Source organism: Rhineura floridana, chromosome 6, assembly GCF_030035675.1.
Source record: "Rhineura floridana isolate rRhiFlo1 chromosome 6, rRhiFlo1.hap2, whole genome shotgun sequence".
Lineage (NCBI taxonomy): Eukaryota > Metazoa > Chordata > Lepidosauria > Squamata > Rhineuridae > Rhineura > Rhineura floridana.
In genome coordinates this window covers 27,196,122-27,216,854 of record NC_084485.1, presented here as the reverse complement: position 1 = coordinate 27,216,854, position 20,733 = coordinate 27,196,122, and positions in this window count along the sequence as shown.

Below are 20,733 nucleotides of genomic sequence, written 5' to 3'. Positions count from 1 at the left end.
GAAGAGAAAGCTTCTCCTAGCTTGGATGGTATCTTTTTAACCCCTTTCCTACTGGAAGGTTGCAGACGTTAATTATGTTTAACTTTTAATTGGGAGGTCCGGCTAAGTTGTTTTCAAAAGGACTTGTATCTTGTGGGAAAACAATAGTCAGGAATATTATTTGTATAGCTGTGCATTTCCTTCGTTCTTTCAACAATGAAAGAGGCCATCCCTCCATTTCAGTTTAAGATTAGAACTGCATTTTAGGGCAGTGATCAGCAAGAATTCCCTGTCAGGATGGGACAAAGTACTGGCTTGAGTTTTGTATCTCCTGCCTATTCTGACAGTAAGCTGTGACCTTTTTTAAAAAGAAATGCCGCTTTACATTAAAAGGGTGGCTTTTTTGATGAGTGTGTATGTAGGGGGGATATGATTATAAAAATCACGTACAGGCTCAGGGGGAAACTATGCTTTAGTGACCAAACAAATTTGCCACAAATCATTTTACAAAAGAACAGCAGGACTTTGGACTAAACTGGGGGGACTGTTCCTATTCATCATTCATTTGTTTTGGAGGCTCCACCTTCTGCCTGACATGTTCAATATCTAATTGGCATTCTGACACTTGGGATAAGTAAGCATCTGCTGCATGGATGCTTCTTGGAAGCCTTTTGTTCTGCAAAAAAGTTGGAGTTCAAGGGATTCATCTCAGCCAATGCACTAGATTCATGCCTATTGTTCAAGCAGCTCCTCTTTGCTGCAATGGGGCAGCAAGAGGGAGGTTTGTTTGAAAAGATAACCATGGGCCCTTTTTTTTGGCCCAAATATCAGATAATAGTTTGCTTCTAGCTATAGCTGCTAGCTGGAGGGCTTTTTCTACCTTAGCTATTGGTAGTCACTGGCAGAAGCATAATTACATGTCAGTGGCAGGCTTGTTTTATAATTGATTAAAGCTGCATGCAGGATGGGTTTGTCTTTTCATAAGAACATTATTTGAAGTGTAATTGGGCAGTTTAGGTAATACCATTTAGGTAAGGCTAAGTCAGTTAGTGGTTTTGGAAGCACTTTGCATAAAATATATTCTCAAAGGGTGGTGCGCTGGTAGATTAGATCACAATAATAAAGAATAAATCAAAGTTTTAAAGCCAAAGGATGGGATGCATAAAGAACATAATCTGTTGGGCCCAGAAGTTGTAAGCATGTTTACTTAATGTAAAAGTGTAAGGCCAAAGACTCCTCTAGCTCAGCATCCAGTTCTCACAGTGGCCAAGCAGATGACTATGGGAAGCCCAAACTCTCAACAGTTGTGCTCCCTGACAACAGGCATTCAGTCACACTACCTCCAGTCCTAGAGGCAGTACAAAGCCATCATGGCTACTAGCCACTGATGGCCTTATTTTTCATGTCCCCCAGTGCTAGTGTTATGAGACATGGAGGGAAAAGTCTCTCTATCCACTTTCTCCACACCTAGCATAATTTTATTTACCTCTATCCTATCTCATCTCACTTGCCTTTTCTATAAACCAAGAGTGCACCTACGGCTGTGTACACACCATACATTTAAAGCACATGCCTTCTCCTAAAGGATCCAGTAGTTTACCCCTCACAGAGCTACAATTTCCAGCACCCTTAACAAACTACAGTTCCCACGATTTTCTGTGCAGAGAGCAATGGGCTTTAAATGCATGGCGTGTGCACAGCAGAAAAAAAATTAACCTTTGAAGTCGGCTGAAATATTGTGATGGGGATGAAATGAAGAACAGTGTAGGGGAGGGCAGGTGTTAACATAGATCTGGATTAGAATCACAGCATGACCCTTTAAGTAGTTTTCAGAAGCGGGGGGGGGGAGAGGAGAGGGCAATCTTCTGCAATGAGTCTTTAACAACTCATTGTCCGACTGTGCAAAAAGCCGACCCTCGACATACATTACTGGGACATTTAATCCATGGTGAGTGACAATATGAATCTCCACAGTGGCTTTGACACACTGGAAGGGGACACATTTCTTATATCTGGGGCTCAATGTATTTTTCTTGCCTCAGGAGGAATAAGGGCCGCGTAAAGGCATGAAAGCAACGGAAATGTCGTCTTTCTATTTTTTCAGTTGATGATACAGTGACTATAACTGTCGCTGCTTTTCTTCTCTCTTGCTGAATGATGATGTATATCCAGGGTGGGTGTGAGTCACAGACTAGTGGCTGCAGTGGCAAATACAAAAGGGAGATAGGAACAAAGGAAGAACTGAGGAATTTTCCTCTTTTATGGTTTAGGAGGAAATGCCAGAGTGTATTTAATAGCTGAGTTTCTCCTAAATCTTCCTGTAAAATACTTTTGAGATTGCAGGTGGATAGTTAGACAGATAGATAGAATATTTTACTTGTGCTGGCTTTTGTTCCAAACATTGTTTTCACCCAATTTAGTCCATCACTTCTGTTTTAGCCAAATCTATTTAATCTAGAGCAGAGGTTGGAAACTGCTGACATACTTTCCTGGATCCAGCCCTCCAACTCATGTTATAGTGGCTCCCTCCTTCCCTGCCTATATTATTTACTTTCTTTATAACATGTATTTCCCATCACTTTTCTGGCACAAGGTACCCAATTTCTAAAATGTCAATAAACCAACTTAAAACACAACAATAAAACAGCATGACAAGTAAAAGCAACAGCATGTTAAACTTTTAAATGCTTATGCTGTGCATTTCTTTCTTTTTAAAAAGAGAGAATCAAATGGACTCACTATAGTGACCTATTAAGTTGGTCTGCTCTCGGAGGCTTATGGATCCTATTGGTTTTCAGAGGGCTCTGGGAGTTTTTCCAGCTGATAGTACTGGCGCTCCTGTCGAGGCCTTGGTCGAACTGTGGAATACGGAGATGGCCCGGGCTATCAACACGATTGCTCCCGCGCGCCCTCTTCGATGCAGAGCTCATACAGCTCCGTGGTATACCCCGGAGCTGAGAGTGATGAAGCAAGAGAGAAGGAGGCTGGAGTGCAGATGGAGACGAACTCCAGATGGATGCAATTATGCTTTGGTAAGTGCCTCCACTAAGTCGTATATAAAAGCGGTAAGGGCGGCGAAGAAGTCCCACTTCGCTGCCTCTATCAGGACATCTCTCTGCCGCCCTGCAGAGCTTTTTAGGGTTGTACGAGGACTCTTACATTCTGGTCCTCGAGATACCATTGAAACATCTGAAGCTCGCTGTAACGACATCACAGGGCACTTCCAAAATAAAATCGCATGCATCCGTAGGGACCTAGACTCCGATGTTATGACAGATGAATCCATTGAAGTGTCCAGAACACGGTCTTGTCTTTCATTATTGGATGAGTTTCAGTTGGTGCAGCTTGAGGAAGTGGACAAGGTGCTTGGATTGGTGCGGGCGACCACGTCTGCTCTAGATCCTTGTCCATCTTGGCTAGTGAAGGCTAGCAGGACTAGTACCACCGGCTGGGCCAAGGAAGTGATAAATGCCTCCTTGAGTGAGGGAGTAGTCCCTAGTAGTCTCAAGGAGGCAGTAGTGAGACCTCTTTTAAAGAAACCTTCCTTAGACCCAGATAACTTGAACAATTATAGACCGGTGGCGAATGTCCCCTTTTTGGGCAAGGTTCTGGAGTGGGTGGTCGCCGGTCAACTCCAGGTGCTCTTGGATGAGACCGACTATCTGGATCCGTTTCGATCTGGTTTTAGGCCTGGTTTTGGCACTGAAACAGCCTTGGTCGCCCTGTATGATGACCTCTGTCGGGAGAGGGACAGAGGGAGTGTGACTCTGTGCTGATTCTCCTTGATCTCTCAGCGGTGTTTGATACCATCGACCATGGTATCCTTCTGGGGAGACTTGCGGAGTTGGGAGTTGGAGGCACTGCCTGGCAGTGGTTCCGCTCCTACTTGGCAGATTGTCGCCAGAAGGTAGTACTTGGGGAACATTGCTCGACACCTTGGACTCTCCATTGTGGAGTCCCTCAGGGGTCGGTTTTGTCCCCCATGCTTTTTAACATCTACATGCAGCCTCTGGGTGCCATCATCAGGAGTTTTGGAGTGCGTTGCCACCAGTACGCTGATGACACGCAGCTCTATTTCTCCTTTTCATCTTCTACAGGTGAGTCTGTGGATGTGCTGAATCACTGCCTGACCGCGATAATGGACTGGATGAGAGCTAATAAACTGAAACAATCCAGACAAGACTGAGACACTGTTGGTGAATGCCTTCCCTGCCCAGATGGTGGATGTTTACCCTGTTCTAGATGGGGTTACACTCCCCTTGAAGGAACAGGTTCGTAGTCTTGGGGTTCTTTTCGATCCTTCCTTGTCTCTTGAGGCGCAAGTGGCCTCGGTGGCAAGGAATGCATTCTACCACCTTCGGTTGGTAGCCCAGCTACGCCCCTATCTGGACAGGGATGACCTCGCCTCAGTTGTTCATGCTCTGGTAACTTCTAGGCTGGATTACTGTAATGCGCTCTACGTAGGGCTGCCCTTGAAGACAGTTCGGAAGCTTCAGCTAGTGCAAAACGCAGCAGCCAGACTGCTGACGAGGACCAGCTGGTCAGCACATATAACACCTGTTCTGGCCCGTTTGCACTGGCTACCCATTTGTTTCCGAGCCAGATTCAAGGTGCTGGTTTTGACCTATAAAGCCTTACACGGCGTGGGACCGCAGTGTCTTGTGGAACGCCTCTCCCGGTATGAACCGACCCGGTCACTTCGCTCAGCATCTAAGGCCCTCCTCCGGGTACCAACCCATCAGGAAGCCCGGAGGACAGTTACTTGATCTAGGGCCTTTTCTGTAGTGGCCCCCGAACTGTGGAACAGCCTCCCCGAAGAAGTACGCCTGGCGCCTACGCTTCTATCTTTTCGGCGCCAGGTTAAGACCTGGCTCTGCTCCCAGGCATTTTAAACGTTTAATGTTATAACTTTAAATCTTTTTTTGTTTGCTGTTTATGTTTACTGTTGGTAGGTTGATTTTATTGTGATATTCTGTATTTTAATCTTTTTGTACACCGCCCAGAGAGCCACTCGCTATGGGCGGTTTAAAAATGAAACAAATAAATAAAATAAATAAATACATATAGTGAACAGAACTCAGACTACAATTTAAAAAAAGTTATGAAAAAGCACTAGCAGGTTTAAGGGAACCCTCGGCATGGTGTCCTTGGGTGGGCTTCTCATTTGTCAGTGGCAGGGCTGGTTCTAAAGGGCGGCCAGGTGGGGCAATGGTCCGCGGGCCCCTGAAGCTACAGGGCCCCGCTCACCCCATCTACCTGTCTCCTGCCTTTTAGCATTGCCGAGGTTTTCCTAAGGTACTGAAGCCTCTGCTGCCATCTTGGTTGATGGCAGAGATGCGCATGCATAGCACGCACGCATGCCATCAACCAAGATGGCGGTGGAGGCTTCATCCTCTTAGGGAAACCATGGCTGCCATCTTGGTTAATGGCAATGCTAAAAGACAGGCAACAGGTAGGTGGGGGACGTGGGGGGGCCACATGAATACACGTGCATGTGTACACGCAAGCATGCACGCATACACACACACACACCAGGGCCAGGGGGGGAAGCTGATGCCCAAGAGTCCCAGCATGCCTGCGGTTGGCCCTGGTCAGTGGGCCCTGGCAGGTTTGCCTGGCCATGCTGGTAGTACTCTTAAGCACTGGGTGACTGCAACCATGCCTGCACCTTACATTTAAAGCAGTATTATACTACTTTAATAGTCATGGCTTCCCCCAAAGATTCCTGGGAACTGTAATTTGTTAAGGGTGCTGAGAGTTAAGAGATCCTTAATTCTACACTTCTGAGTGGTTTAACAATCAGTACCTCTTCCCAGAAAACTCCATGGATTGTGGCTCTTTGAGGGCAATAGAGGTGTCCTAACAACTCTCAGCACCTTATCAAACTTCATTTCCCAGAATTCTTTGGGGAAGCCATGATTCATGGAACCCCACCTAGACATTTCATTGTTTCTCAGCATGTCCTAATTTCTTTTAGTCCTTCAAAATGCTGCAGATATTTTACTTGAGCAGGGACATAAAAAAATTCTCCTCAGAATATTGTCTTAGGTGAAATCCAGTGGCAATGAGTTCAGCATTCTTTCCATTCTCTTCCCTTTGCCCTCAAATGGCCTATAATCCTGGCCCTGCTGTGGTAGCATTTCCTGGACGTGAGCGTAGGTGCCAGGTGCCAATCATCCTAACGCACTTTCCCTTTTCTTTTTTGACTTGGGGGGGTGCGGGTTGGGGAAGGAGGAGAAGGATGAAAGTCTGTGTCAATGGAACCTTGACCTACATAGGCCTCACCCCAAAGGATTCAGGATAATACATGAGATTAAACAAGGACAACAATGGAGGGAAAGCTCCTGTTGTCCTGAACCCTTTGATCTGCTTTGCTGAATCCTTTGCATTTGTAGAACGTCTTTGGTGGTACATAATTTTTAATCTGGTTTAATTGGATATTATTTTGAAGACCCAAAATAGACAACCTGCAGGAAGATCTTTCCACTACCTTCCACACCTTGCTATGATTGCTAAACATCTAAGCGGATAACGGGATGTTTTCTCAAACTTCCCCCCTCCTCTTTTTAAAGGTATTGGACGCTTGAGCGGATATGACAAACTCAGTTCCATTGAACATAATGGAATCTGATCACCATTGCAGCTTCTTTCATTGGATGGAGTCTCTTCCTCCACAGCATAATTCTTGGTGGACCAGCTATTGTTCTCTAATACAGCAAACCTGGAATAGTTCAAGCCATTAAGGAAGGAGCTTCCTGTTAAGAGTTCCAACTGCACAGCACAACAGCAGCAGTGAATTACTTCAGATCAGCATGCTGTACTGTATGGTTCAAATAAACAAAACTATTTTATTTATTTATTTATTATTTGATTTATATCCGCCCTTCCTCCCGGCAGGAGCCCAGTGTATCTTACCAGTGTATGTATCTTACCAGTTCATAAAGGCCCTAGTTCTAATTGATTCTGACTAAGTTAGCTGAATGAATGGGCAAATTAATCATGACTACTTAGTTTCCACTGAAATCAATAGGAATTAAATGCAAATAATTTCATTTGGATCCAACCCAGTAAAAGCTGCCATGCTTTAATTTGCTCCCCAGATAATACAGACCCATCCACGCCATATAGGTACTGATCCACTTAGTGGTTCCCTTTCACCTCCTTAGGTGGTTCTGAGTTTTATGCAAATTGGGTGGCGTGGGGGAATTAGCATCAATTGCAGTCAGCGGGGAATTGTGCATGCCTCCCACGTATTTATCCATCTTTTTCCTCCTCTACCCAGGCTCCTGCTGGGATGTTATTCAGGTTCAGAGCATAATTTATTGTTACCATTCCACCATTTGGCTAATATGCCCTCAAAATGGCTATCTATCTTATTGATCTTAAACAGGTGACATCATCAATCTGGCTTCCAAAATCCTTGATTGCGTGACGTGTATGGTGGGCACGTAATTCACATCTGATGTCATAGGAGGCTTGAATTAGAGATGGTATGCATTTTACCCTTATTGGTATAGCAATGTGCACGTTTTTTCGTAGTACAGCACTACGTAGTACAATCGGGCAAGTTTACAGCCATGTAAAGAACCTTGCAGCTACTCTGCATTTTGTGTGTGTGTGTATCACTTTAGAATATAAATTGTGATTTTTTATTTTTTAAACATCAGGAGATTTCTTTATCTTTGAATGTTGCCTCATGTCAGCATTTCCCTGCACATGTAAAACTACTCAGAGTTCTGCCCTAGCCCACTCCCTGACTTTAACCTGGGGGACCATTAAAAAAAATCAGTTTTTTTTAAAGTGGTACTGCCTTCCCTAGAAGGCCAATGTCACGTTTTTAATGTATTGACCAATCCTTAGTCCACTGAATTTTGTGTAACTCAAAAGGTTTGTGTATGTCCATACCAAAATAATGTTGAGTCTCTTCTGAGCATAAATAACTAGTCTTGCACTAGGGAAATCATTGGTTGAAATCACTGTTCTGCCTGCAGCAGGGATATTAAAGTTCAAAAGATCTCTCTAGGTTGCTGCCTGGTAACTCAACACCCAAGCCATATGATGAGCTATATCTGGGGGTGGCATGGGGTAAAAATCACCTTAGGCTGCATACACACCATACATTTAAAGCACATCCAAAGCACATGATTTCCCCCAAAGAATTCTGGGAACGGTTGTTTACTCCCTCACAGAGCTACAGTTCCCAACACCCTTTAAAAGCTACAGTTCCCAGGATTCTTTGGGCAGGAGTCATTAGCTTTAAATGTGCTTTTAATGTATGACGTGCATGCAGCACTAGTTTAAAAAATGGCTTGTCATGAAATGGCATTGAGGACTTCTTTCAACCTATATGAAGCTAGATGTATGATTCTTTGGATCCTGCTTTAAATATTTTTGCAGGGATGGCAGAAATCCTGCTTTCTCCCATGCTCCTCTTCACTCAATTTGTCAAACAAAATGTATTTTTAAAAGACCATATAGGAACACACACACACATATATAGGAACTCACACACATAACAACATAACATCCAGGTGTTAGACCTCAACCCCACTTCAGCTATTGTTTATTGCCATTGCCTGAATTAATCCCTGCTGTCAATCCTGTCCACAAGATGCTCTCCGGAAGAAAGATCTGCAGAGCATCACAAATGTCACATCCTGCTTTGATACACTCAATCTTCCCTTCAGGCTCCCCATGACTACTTTTCCCAATATGCTAAAATATGCTTGAAAAAAGAAAGAGTGAATATGAACAAGATGCCAGGATTAGTTCCCCGCTACTACATTTGTGTGTGTGTGTGTGCATGCATGTGCTTAAGTTTATTTTTTGACAGAAATCATTGTGGATCTGATAAGAATTTTAGAATATCCAGTTACAAACTGGATCTCCCTAGAGCCATTCATTCATTAGTAGTTATCCTAGTGTTACAGGAAGCAAATAGCTCTTTGGAAGTGCATTTTGCATCCAATTACAACACATTGCACTGGCCTTGTCAAAGGTATGTTGTATTTCAATGAGATACATTGAAGATAATCAGATTTCAGCAGTGTCTGGGAGGTCTGAACCAGCCAAGCTAGTATTGTTTAATAGAAAATGGGTAAAAAACAACAATTCATTTAGGCTAAATGGGCATATAAAATGATTGTAACTGTTTGGATCTGGTCAGGGACCCTTTTACTCCCAAATATTTTTATAAAGAATTAGTTCGCATTCATATTCCTGAATCTGCATCAGCAGGAAGAGCAAAAATGCCACACAACTTTAGAGACATAACAGTGCAATCCTAGATGTGCCTACTCAGAAGAAAGTCTCACAGTTTCAATAGGGCTTACTCCCTGATGTTTGTATATGGGATTGCAGCCTAACTGGCTTATTAACCCACGAGCTTTTGCAGAGAACAGTAAAATGTTCCCAGGGTGAATTAACATATTTTAAAATGTACTAATCCCATATTAATCAGGCCTGGGCTACATATAAACTAGAATGCTGAGGTGGCAGAGAGCAGACTCTGTTAGTTCAGGCTGGAGGTGGCGGTGGTGGGTGTTTTTCAGTGGTCCACGTTGTTTCTTTAAAAAAACTTCCTGCAAATAAAAGCTAGAAGATCAGGGAGAAATGTTCTGAGTTATTTATTTATTTAACTTATATTCTGCCCTTCCTCCCAAAGAAGCATGGCCTGCTTAAAATAGCCACTTATGCATCACCAAAAAACTGGAAAAGACATGGATTTGCATAAAATTTGCATATACTAATTTATATGTGTCAGTAGCGATTTAGAAACAATTACTATTTATTTATTTATTTATTTATTTATTTCCTTCCCTTCCTCCCGAAGGAGCCCAGGGCAGCAAACATAGACAAAACAATTTAACAAGAAATACATACTTAAAACAATTAAAAACATTCCAAAACAACAACTTCAGTTAAAACATTCTAAAACACATACCATGGACTGGGAAAAAGACAAACAATTGGGTGTTAGAACAAGTTAAACCAGAACTATCACTAGAAGCTAAAATGATGAAACTGAGGTTATCATACTTTGGACACATCATGAGAAGACATGATTCACTAGAAAAGACAATAATGCTGGGAAAAACAGAAGGGAGTAGAAAAAGAGGAAGGCCAAAGAAGAGATGGATTGATTCCATAAAGGAAGCCACAGACCTGAACTTACAAGATCTGAACAGGGCGGTTCACGACAGATGCTCTTGGAGGTTACTGATTCATAGGGTCGCCATAAGTCGTAGTTGACTTGGAGGCACATAACAACAACAACAAAATAGTTGCAGTTGGTAGAACAAAATCCAATATGAAGTAGAAATTCAGAGAAGAGATGGATTGATTCCATAAAGGAAGCCACAGACCTGAACTTACAAGATCTGAACAGGCTGGTTCACGACATATGCAGTTGGAGGTTGCTGATTCATAAGGTCGCCATAAGTCATAGTCGACTTGAAGGCACATAACAACAACAAAACACAGTTAAAAACATTATTTCACCAGTGATCTTCAGGTTGCCAGGAACAGTCCTCTTCAGCCATCAAATGCCTGAGTAAACGGGAATGTTTTCAAATTCCTCCTGAAAGTTAATAGTGATGGAGACAGACCCACCTCACTGTGGACAGCATGCCACAAACGAGGAGCCACCACTGAAAAGGCTGTCATGGGTTAGCATCAACCGGGCAGCACTCAGTGGAGGCACCACCAACAAGGTCTTCAGCAGAAATACAGTGCATCTTACCATAGTGGGTAATACTGTGACCAGGTGACCTGTGTGCCTGCTTAATCTGCTGTCCAGATGCTACCTGCTGATGGGCAACTTCAAGCCCCTGCCCCTCACTCTCCCTTCTAACTGGACTTGGACCAGACAGCCCTTTAAAGAGAGGATGCCTTCAAACAGAGGTATATCCTCTGTAAAGTAGGACGCATAGCCATCTTAAACCTGCTCCCTGCTGTGATAGATTTCTACTTGTGGGGATTTTAAAAAACAAAGCAAAGTGTGCATTTAAAATTATGTGGTTTGCAGTAGTGCAGTCCATTCTATGGCCTCAGGATTCTACTGTCATTTCCATGCCATTCTGCTGCATATGTAGGCCAAGCCACAGACTCAAAAGAGTTGGTTTTGTTCCCCCAGATTAGTGGTGGGGAACCTTTATCAGCCCAAGGGCTGCATTGGTTCATGGGCAACCTTCTGGGGACCACATGCCAGTGAGGTCCAGGGCCAAAGGCAAAAGTGGGTGCGATGTGCAATGAATGTGACTGTGCAGGATGTAGTCATCTGGGGTCTCGGGGGTCTTAGACCCTTTACTTCTTTGGGAACAGGGTTCCAGCAGAGTCCTGATGTCTCCAGCATCCTACGAGCCAATCAACATGAAAGGGTAAGCCACTGAGAAAAGTCTTCTAACTTGCTTCTTTGTCCTTTCCTGCTGATTGAAGTCAATCAGAGTGAAAGGAGGTGAGGCAGACACTGAGAAGACTCTTTTCAGTAGCTAACCCTTTCATGCTTATTGGATTCTAGGGATGTCTGCTGTTGTGGGAAAGACATGAACAAGGATCTAATTCTCAACCCAGGAAGAAAAAGGAGGAGGGGTGGTGGCCATGACTATCATGAGGGGACCCTCCATTTCTGAATTTGCCACTATGCCACTGGATGTGACTCCTGGCCTTTGTACAGTAGGCTATATTCCATCCGCGCAGGGTTAGGCGGCCAGGTCAGGCCCTGGACAAGGGCCCCTGGAGCCTCAGGGGCCTCTCGATAGGGTGGGGGAGGAGTAGCACTCCTTTTCTGTGATCCGCTGCACAGTAGCTGCCATGGATCGCAGGGAGGGAGCTTCTTCCACTCGCCCATTCGCTGGCTCCACCTACTCATCTCTCCTGTGTTTTGCGGCTGCTCGGGCTGTACACGCAGGACTGCCATTAACCAAGATGGCGGCTGAGGTTTCCCTAAGAGGCTGAAGCCTCCGCCGTTATCTTGGTTGATGGCAGCGATGTGCACGTGTAGCAGCCCGTGCAGCCGCAAAAGACAGGAGAGATGGAGCCAGCAAATGGGCGGGTGGAAGAAGCTCCCTCCCTGCAAGATACAGGTAGGTGTGTGTGTGCATGTGTGCACATGTGTGCCGGGGCCCAAGGCAAGCTGGTGCCCAAGAGCCCCGGCATATCTGGCGCCAGTCCTGCATCCGTGCAAAAACCAGAGGTCTCTACACACTGGAAGACACATCCCTCTTAATTCAGGCAACCAAGAGGTGTTGTCACAGTTCAAGAACACATTCTAGCCAGGCAAAAGCATTTGAGGGATGTGTTGAGCCGGGCTGGTGAAAAGTTTGCTTGAAAAGGGGGTGTGGCCTGAGGAGAGTCCCAAGGACCAGATAGCATTTGACCCCCAGCCTGAAGTTCCCCACCCCTCCTCCAGATCTACCTAATGATGAATACTCACACAAGATCATTTAAGAGCCATCACCACTCAAGTCTATTCACCTAGTGATGAAGGTGGATTCCCCCACTAACCTTTCAGTGCATGCTTATGAGTGCTGAATCCAGTCTGTGCAAGTAACTGCGAGTATTGGGCTCAAGAGTCAATAGTTCTTCTGGATTCATTAGCACAGAGGACAAGAATGATTGTTTCTTCTCCATCCCATAAGCAAGTCAAGGAAGTGAGCTTTCAGTATGCATTCCACTCTGGAGTTTCATTGCTAGGGATGGGGGAGAAATTCAGTTCAGTTCACGTATAATAATAATAATAAAATTTTATTTATCAGACGCCCATCTGTCCGACTGAACGGACACTCTGGGCGACGTACAATATAAAATACAATCTCAACATATACATAATCATCATAATATTAATATCATAACATCTCATCTAACAGACCATCCTACGCTAATACAGTATAAAATCTAGCCCACCCCAGAGATCCCATAGGCCTGCCTAAAGAGCCAGGTCTTCAAGGCTTGGCGAAAAGTCAACAGGGAGGGGGCATGCCGAAGGTCAAAGGGAAGTAAGTTCCAGAGGGTGGGGGCCACGATCGAAAAAGCCCTCTCCCTGGTCCGCACCAACCTAGCTGTCTTCGTCGGCGGGACCGAGAGAAGGTCCTGTGAGGCTGATCTTGTTTGGCGGCATATTTTGTGATACTGGAGGCGTTCCTTCAGATAAACTGGGCCGGAACCGTATAGGGTTTTAAAGGTTAAAACCAACACCTTGAATTGGGCCCAGTATACAAATGGCAACCAGTGTAATTCAATCAACACTGGGGTGATATGATCGCGGCGGCGGGTCTGCTTTATTAAGCGCGCCGCCGCATTTTGTACCAGCTGGAGTTTCCGGACCGTCTTCAAGGGTAACCCCACGTAGAGCGCATTACAGTAGTCTAATCGAGAGGAGATCAGGGCATGTATCACTCGTGGGAGCAGATGTATGGGAAGATAGGGTCGCAGTCTCTGTACCAGATGAAGCTGGTACCAGGCTGCCCGGCTCACTGCAGAAACCTGAGCCTCCATAGACAGCTGGGAGTCCAAGATGACCCCGAGACTGCGGACCTGGTCCTTCAGGGGCAAACTCACCCCATTAAGTATCAGGTCAAAATCACTCAACATTCTCTTGTCCCCCACCAGTAACACCTTGGTCTTATCGGGGTTCAGCTTCAGCCTGTTCTCTCCCATCCATCCACTTACGGACTCCAGGCACTTGGACAAGGTATCCACAGCCAACTCTGGTGAGGATTTAAATGAGAGACAAAGCATCAAGGCGAGTTAAGCAGCAGAGCGAGTTCGGCAGCAGGGCGAGGAGGCCAGGGCCCCCCACTCTGCCCGTCTGTTCCCTGACCTCAACTAAACCGCAGTCTCCAACCCATTGATGTAATAAACCTTAAACAAAACTATGCAGGTAAGAAGCCAGCAGGGGTGTGGGGGCTTTCCAGTGTTTTGCACTGCCTGCAGCATGTACGACTATCTGCCTGTTGGACAGAAGTCGTGGGTGTGCTCTCGGTGCAATGAGCTCCTGGCTCTCCGGGAACGACTTCATTTCCTTGAGGCCAAGGTAGCAGACCTGGAAAAGCGGAGAGAGGCAGAGAGGTGTGTGGAGGAGACCTTCAGGGACGTTATAGCTGTGTCCCACTCCAACAATGATAGCTCTCCTGCTATCATGGAGAATGATGGTCTCGGGGAAGGAGAGCATCCAGCTGAGGAAGAGGGAAACGATCCCTTAGAAGGGACCCATTCCTTGGGGGATGAGCAGCTATCCTCTCGTGCCAAGGATATATCTCCAGGGGGTGGAGGGATCCTTGTAGTGGGTGATTCGATCATTAGGAACATAGACAGTGGGGTGTGTGATGGGCGTGTAGACCGCAAGGTGTTTTGCCTGCCTGGTGCGAAGGTTGCGGATATCGCCCGTCGTTTAGATAGTTTGGTAGACAGTGCTGGGAAGGAGTCAGTGGTCGTGGTGCACGTTGGCACCAACGACATGGGGAAATGCAGCCGTGAGGTCCTGGAAGCAAAATTTAGGTTGCTAGGTAGGATGCTGAAAGCCAGGACCTCCAAGGTGGCTTTCTCTGAAATGCTACCGGTTCCATGCGCAGGACCAGCCAGACAGGCCCAGCTTCGCAGTCTCAATGCGTGGATGAGACGATGGTGTCGGGTGGAAGGGTTCGGATTTGTTAGGCACTGGGGAACATTTTGGGACAAGCCGGGCCTGTACAAAAGGGACGGGCTCCACTTGAACCAGAATGGAACCAGACTGCTGGCACTTAAAATTAAAAAGGTAGCAGAGCAGCTTTTAAACTGACTGAGGGGGGAAACCCGACAGGAGCTGAGAAAGGTCCGGTTCGGAATAAACCTCCCCCCTGGGATAAAAACCAAAGAAATGATGAAATTTTAAAAGGGGTAGGCCTAGAAGTAGGCATTGTGAGAGCAGGGGCACAGGATATAAATTCAGAAGAGCAAAATTACCACAGGCCTAACCACAAGTGCCAAAGACACTTGAAGAGAGACACTGCTTACAAGTGCCTGTACGCTAATGCTAGGAGCCTGCGAACCAAGATGGGAGAACTGGAGTGCTTGGTCTTAGAGGAGAGCATTGATATAGTGAGCATAACGGAGACCTGGTGGAATGGAGAAAACCAGTGGGATATGGTTATCCCTGGATATAAACTATATCGGAAGGACAGGGAAGGACGTATTGGTGGCGGAGTTGCTCTATACGTGAAAGAAGGCATTGAATCCAGCAAGCTCGAAACCCCAAAAGAGGCAGACTCCTCCACAGAATCGTTGTGGGTGGTGATACCGTGCCCCAGGAGGGACTTAATACTGGGAACGATCTATCGTCCCCCTGATCAAAATGCTCAGGGAGACCTTGAGATGAGATATGAAATTGAGGAAGCATCCAAACTAGGAAATGTGGTAGTAATGGGTGACTTCAACTACCCGGACATAGACTGGCTGCATATGTGTTCCAGTCATGACAAAGAAGCAAAGTTTCTAGATATTCTAAATGACTATTCCCTAGATCAGTTGGTCATGGAACCGACCAGAGGGACGGCAACCCTGGACTTAATCCTCAGTGGGGACCGGGACCTGGTGCGAGATGTAAGTGTTGTTGAACCGATTGGGAGCAGTGACCACAGTGCTATTAAATTAAACATACATGTAACTGGCCAATTGCCAAGAAAATCCAACACGGTCACATTTGACTTCAAAAGAGGAAACTTCACAAAAATGAGGGGATTGGTAAAAAGAAAGCTGAAAAACAAAGTCCAGAGGGTCACATCACTCAAAAATGCTTGGAAGTTGTTTAAAAACACTATATTAGAAGCTCAACTGGAGTGCATACCGCAGATCAGAAAAGGTACCGCCAGGGCCAAGAAGATGCCAGCATGGTTAACAAGCAAAGTCAAGGAAGCTCTTAGAGGCAAAAAGTCTTCCTTCAGAAAATGGAAGTCTTGTCCGAATGAAGAAAATAAAAAAGAACACAAACTCTGGCAAAAGAAATGCAAGAAGACAATAAGGGATGCTAAAAAAGAATTTGAGGAGCACATTGCTAAGAACATAAAAACCAACAACAAAAAATTCTATAAATACATTCAAAGCAGGAGACCATCTAGGGAGACAATTGGACCCTTGGATGAGAAGGGAGTCAAAGGTGTACTAAAGAACGATAAGGAGATTGCAGAGAAGCTAAACGAATTCTTTGCATCTGTCTTCACAGTGGAAGATATAGGGCAGATCCCTGAACCTGAACTAACATTTGCAGGAAGGGATTCTGAGGAACTAAGACAAATAGTGGTAACGAGAGAGGAAGTTCTAAGCTTAATGGACAATATAAAAACTGACAAATCACCGGGCCCGGATGGCATCCACCCGAGAGTTCTCAAAGAACTCAAAGGTGAAATTGCTGATCTGCTAACTAAAATATGTAACTTGTCCCTTGGGTCCTCCTCCGTGCCTGAGGACTGGAAAGTGGCAAATGTAACACCAATCTTCAAAAAGGGATCCAGAGGGGATCCCGGAAATTACAGGCCAGTTAGCTTAACTTCTGTCCCTGGAAAACTGGTAGAAAGTATTATTAAAGCTAGATTAACCAAGCACATAGAAGAATAAGCCTTGCTGAAGCAGAGCCAGCATGGCTTCTGCAAGGGAAAGTCCTGTCTCAGTAACCTATTAGAATTCTTGGAGAGTGTCAACAAGCATATAGATAGAGGTGATCCAGTGGACATAGTGTACTTAGACTTTCAAAAAGCGTTTGACAAGGTACCTCACCAAAGGCTTCTGAGGAAGCTTAGCAGTCATGGAATAAGAGGAGAGGTCCTCTTGTGGATAAGGAATTGGTTAAGAAGCAGAAAGCAGAGAGTAGGAATCAACGGACAGTTCTCCCAATGGAGGGCTGTAGAAAGTGGAGTCCCTCAAGGATCGGTATTGGGACCTGTACTTTTCAACTTGTTCATTAATGACCTAGAATTAGGAGTGAGCAGTGAAGTGGCCAAGTTTGCTGACGACACTAAATTGTTCAGGGTTGTTAAAACAAAAAGGGATTGCGAAGAGCTCCAAAAAGACCTCTCCAAACTGAGTGAATGGGCGGAAAAATGGCAAATGCAATTCAATATAAACAAGTGTAAAATTATGCATATTGGAGCAAAAAATCTGAATTTCACATATACGCTCATGGGGTCTGAACTGGCGGTGACCGACCAGGAGAGAGACCTCGCGGTTGTAGTGGACAGCACGATGAATATGTCGACCCAGTGTGCGGCAGCTGTGAAAAAGGCAAATTCCATGCTAGCAATAATTAGGAAAGGTATTGAAAATAAAACAGCCGATATCATAATGCCGTTGTATAAATCTATGGTGCGGCCGCATTTGGAATACTGTGTACAGTTCTGGTCGCCTCATCTCAAAAAGGATATTATAGAGTTGGAAAAGGTTCAGAAGAGGGCAACCAGAATGATCAAGGGGATGGAGTGACTCCCTTACAAGGAAAGGTTGCAGCATTTGGGGCTTTTTAGTTTAGAGAAAAGGCGGGTCAGAGGAGACATGATAGAAGTGTATAAAATTATGCATGGCATTGAGAAAGTGAATAGAGAAAAGTTCTTCTCCCTCCCTCATAATACTAGAACTCGTGGACATTCAAAGAAGCTGAATGTTGGAAGATTCAGGACAGACAAAAGGAAGTACTTCTTTACTCAGCGCATAGTTAAACTATGGAATTTGCTCCCACAATATGCAGTAATGGCCACCAGCTTGGATGGCTTTTAAAGAAGATTAGACAAATTCATGGAGGACAGGGCTATCAATGGCTACTAGCCATGATGGCTGTGCTCTGCCACCCTAGTCAGAGGCAGCATGCTTCTGAAACCAGTTGCCGGAAGCCTCAGGAGGGGAGAGTGTTCTTGCACTCGGGTCCTGCTTGCAGGCTTCCCCCAGGCACCTGGTTGGCCACTGTGAGAACAGGATGCTGGACTAGATGGGCCACTGGCCTGATCCAGCAGGCTCTTCTTATGTTCTTATGTTCTTATCTATCTATCTATCAAATATCTATCAAATATCTATCAAATATCTATCAAATATCTATCAAATTCGTACTTTCAAAAACAATATGAGATCCAAAACACATCAATCCTTTGAAATTTGCACTTATTCAGATTTTGCAATGCAGTTCTCCACCCTACCGATGTTTACAGCTGCATATATTAGGGGAAAGTGTGCATAAAAATGAGTATATGATTAAAGATAACATGCAAAAAGGCATGATATGATGAGACATGGCTTGCAAAAATGTGTACATTAGTCAATCCTGCCTACAAAAATGTGTTTATTAGCAGAAATTAGCACTAAAGCGCTGGTGAATTTTCATGAGGATTAAAAACAAAAGCCCAAATTGCTGCAGAAATGTGGAGAATTGAATTTAAGATTAGAAAAATTAGAAACTGAGAGAACTGAAATGGACAGCTCTTCCCATCCCTGTTCCTTGCTGCTGTCTGGTAGTGTTCTCAGAAGTGGAGATGGTTACGTTGGACTCCCAGCTTCTCGCTAGTCCTTCACTCACCTGTCTAGTTAGTTCTCTGCTCCCCACCTTCCATCTTCTCCTGTGATGCTGTCCATTTTTCTTTGCCTTCCATGCCCCCAGTGCTAGTGCCATATGAAACAGAAGTGGGTAGGCAGACAGAACAAGGAGTGGAAAAATAAAAATAAAAATGATAAAGACTGGGATTAAGTTTGATACTTGTGTGGTCAACATCATAATGGGCAGTTCCTGGTGCCAGCAATAAGGATCCAGAAAAAGGATCTTCTTGTGTTGTCTTTGTAACAAAAGGGGGGGGGAGGGTGCAATTTTTTTTTTGCCATTGAACTGTTTTCTGTTTATACTGTAAAGTTTCTTAACAAAAATCATCATGATTTAAAAATAAATACCAAGAAAAATGTGGTGTTGATTGTTTTACAACAAAGCTAATTCTCCTTGCAGCAAAACTGCTGCTGCCCTAAGATATTGCACCGCTAGCTAGGTAAATTACTAGAAGTTAACAATTAAGGTTGCAATCCTATATACCAGGGTTGCCAACCTGTCACCTGCAGGTGTTACAGTGCCCATGAAGGCATTCAGTGGTGCCCCCAGGAGGTAGCCCAGAACCTGACCTTTCATTAAAAGTACATCTCTAGCCCTTCTAGAAATGAAGTTATGTAGCAAAAGGTGCAGGTACCCTCCTAAGCAATTTACAACAAATGAGCCAACTTGGTTGCTCCTGCCTGTCAGTAGTGTTATTAGCCAATGAGTGAAATCAGAACTGAGACTGGCAAGTGAGTTGTTTGGACACCAGGCAATAGGTATCCCTAGGATCTGCCCTTTTAGTGCACTTTTCCCTGCTTCTCTCCTTTTTTCTAGTCCTTGGAATCGCCACAGTTTGCCCTTTGTTTTTCCCTAGCAACCAGGATGCATCTGTCCTGTGCTGGGTTCACCTGAATACAGGTAGTGCCTAAAAATTATTTTCTGCAAATGCTACTACACAATAAGTGTGTGTGGATGTTAAGGAATACCCCTCCCCCCAAAAGGCAAATGTGAAAACTTGGATTACTTCCAGGTAAGTGGGTACAGGATGACAGCTTAGGCTTTAGTTTAGGGTTGGCATTGGGATAAAACAGGATTCTTGTGCCTCTAACAGCTGTATGTCATGCAGAAATCCAACAGGTCCAGCCTTTGCTAGTATGGAAGTGCAATTATGGGAAAAGCTTCACTATGACAACTCTCCAGAGCTTGGAAGTAATTAGTTACAAAAACCGAATTACTTGTGATTCATTACTTTTTTGAGGAACAAGTGGGTAATTCCTTTACATTTTGATTGTAAGAGAACTAGGAGTAATTTTATTACTTTTGTGGAGTAACTGTAATGTTTCCAGCATTACCTTTGGGCATTACTTGGGGGGGGGGGGAAGCAGGGGAAGTCTTCTGCTCTTCTGATTTGTGGATGAAAATCATGTGCCTCAAACTGGGCTTCTGTGCAGCATCACTCTTCCCTCGTGCTCTGGTTGGGTAGGAGGTGACAAGGGAGGAGGTGGAGAGCGAGACAGGGATGGAGTGAAGAAAATAACTTTAAAAAAATTGGAAGGTGGTGGAGAAGAATGGAATGGAGGGAGAAAGGAGCTGGAGGGCAAGAACATGGATAAAGGAGGAGGAGGCAGCAGCAAAATAGAGATAAAGAGCTGTGGAGGTAAAAGATGACAATGTGTGTGAATACTGTGTTTGCACTTGGCACACAAAGTGGCCTCCACCATCCTCTATGGCTACTGTGCTGCATTTGCAGTATTTTAACTTTTTTGCATCTCAGGGGAAGATGTTTGCTTGGGTGAGTGTCCCTTAGCTGGTGGCAGGGCAGGGTCTGGGAGGTGGTTAAGTGAGGGAGATTATGCTTGCTGGCTGAGTGGGGGGGGGTTCACTTGGTTTGACGTGCAGAGACCTGAGCTATGACCTCTGCCTCCCTCCCCACCTCCCTTAGAGCGGAGAGACCACCATTGTTATATTATGGATAAAAAGAATTATTCTACTACCTCTGTATGTGTGTGTTTATTTTTAATGTTGTTTTAGGCTACTTAGATGTGCAGCAGCCAAGGCCAGCACCTTGTAGGCATTTTTAAAAAAAAGTAACTGAAATGTAATTGTAGTGATTACTTTTGAGAAAAAGTAAAGTAAACAGTTACTTTCAGATCAATTGTTATTGTAACGGTAATTACTACTTTTTTGGGCCATGTAATTGTAACTGTAATTTATTACTTTTTAGA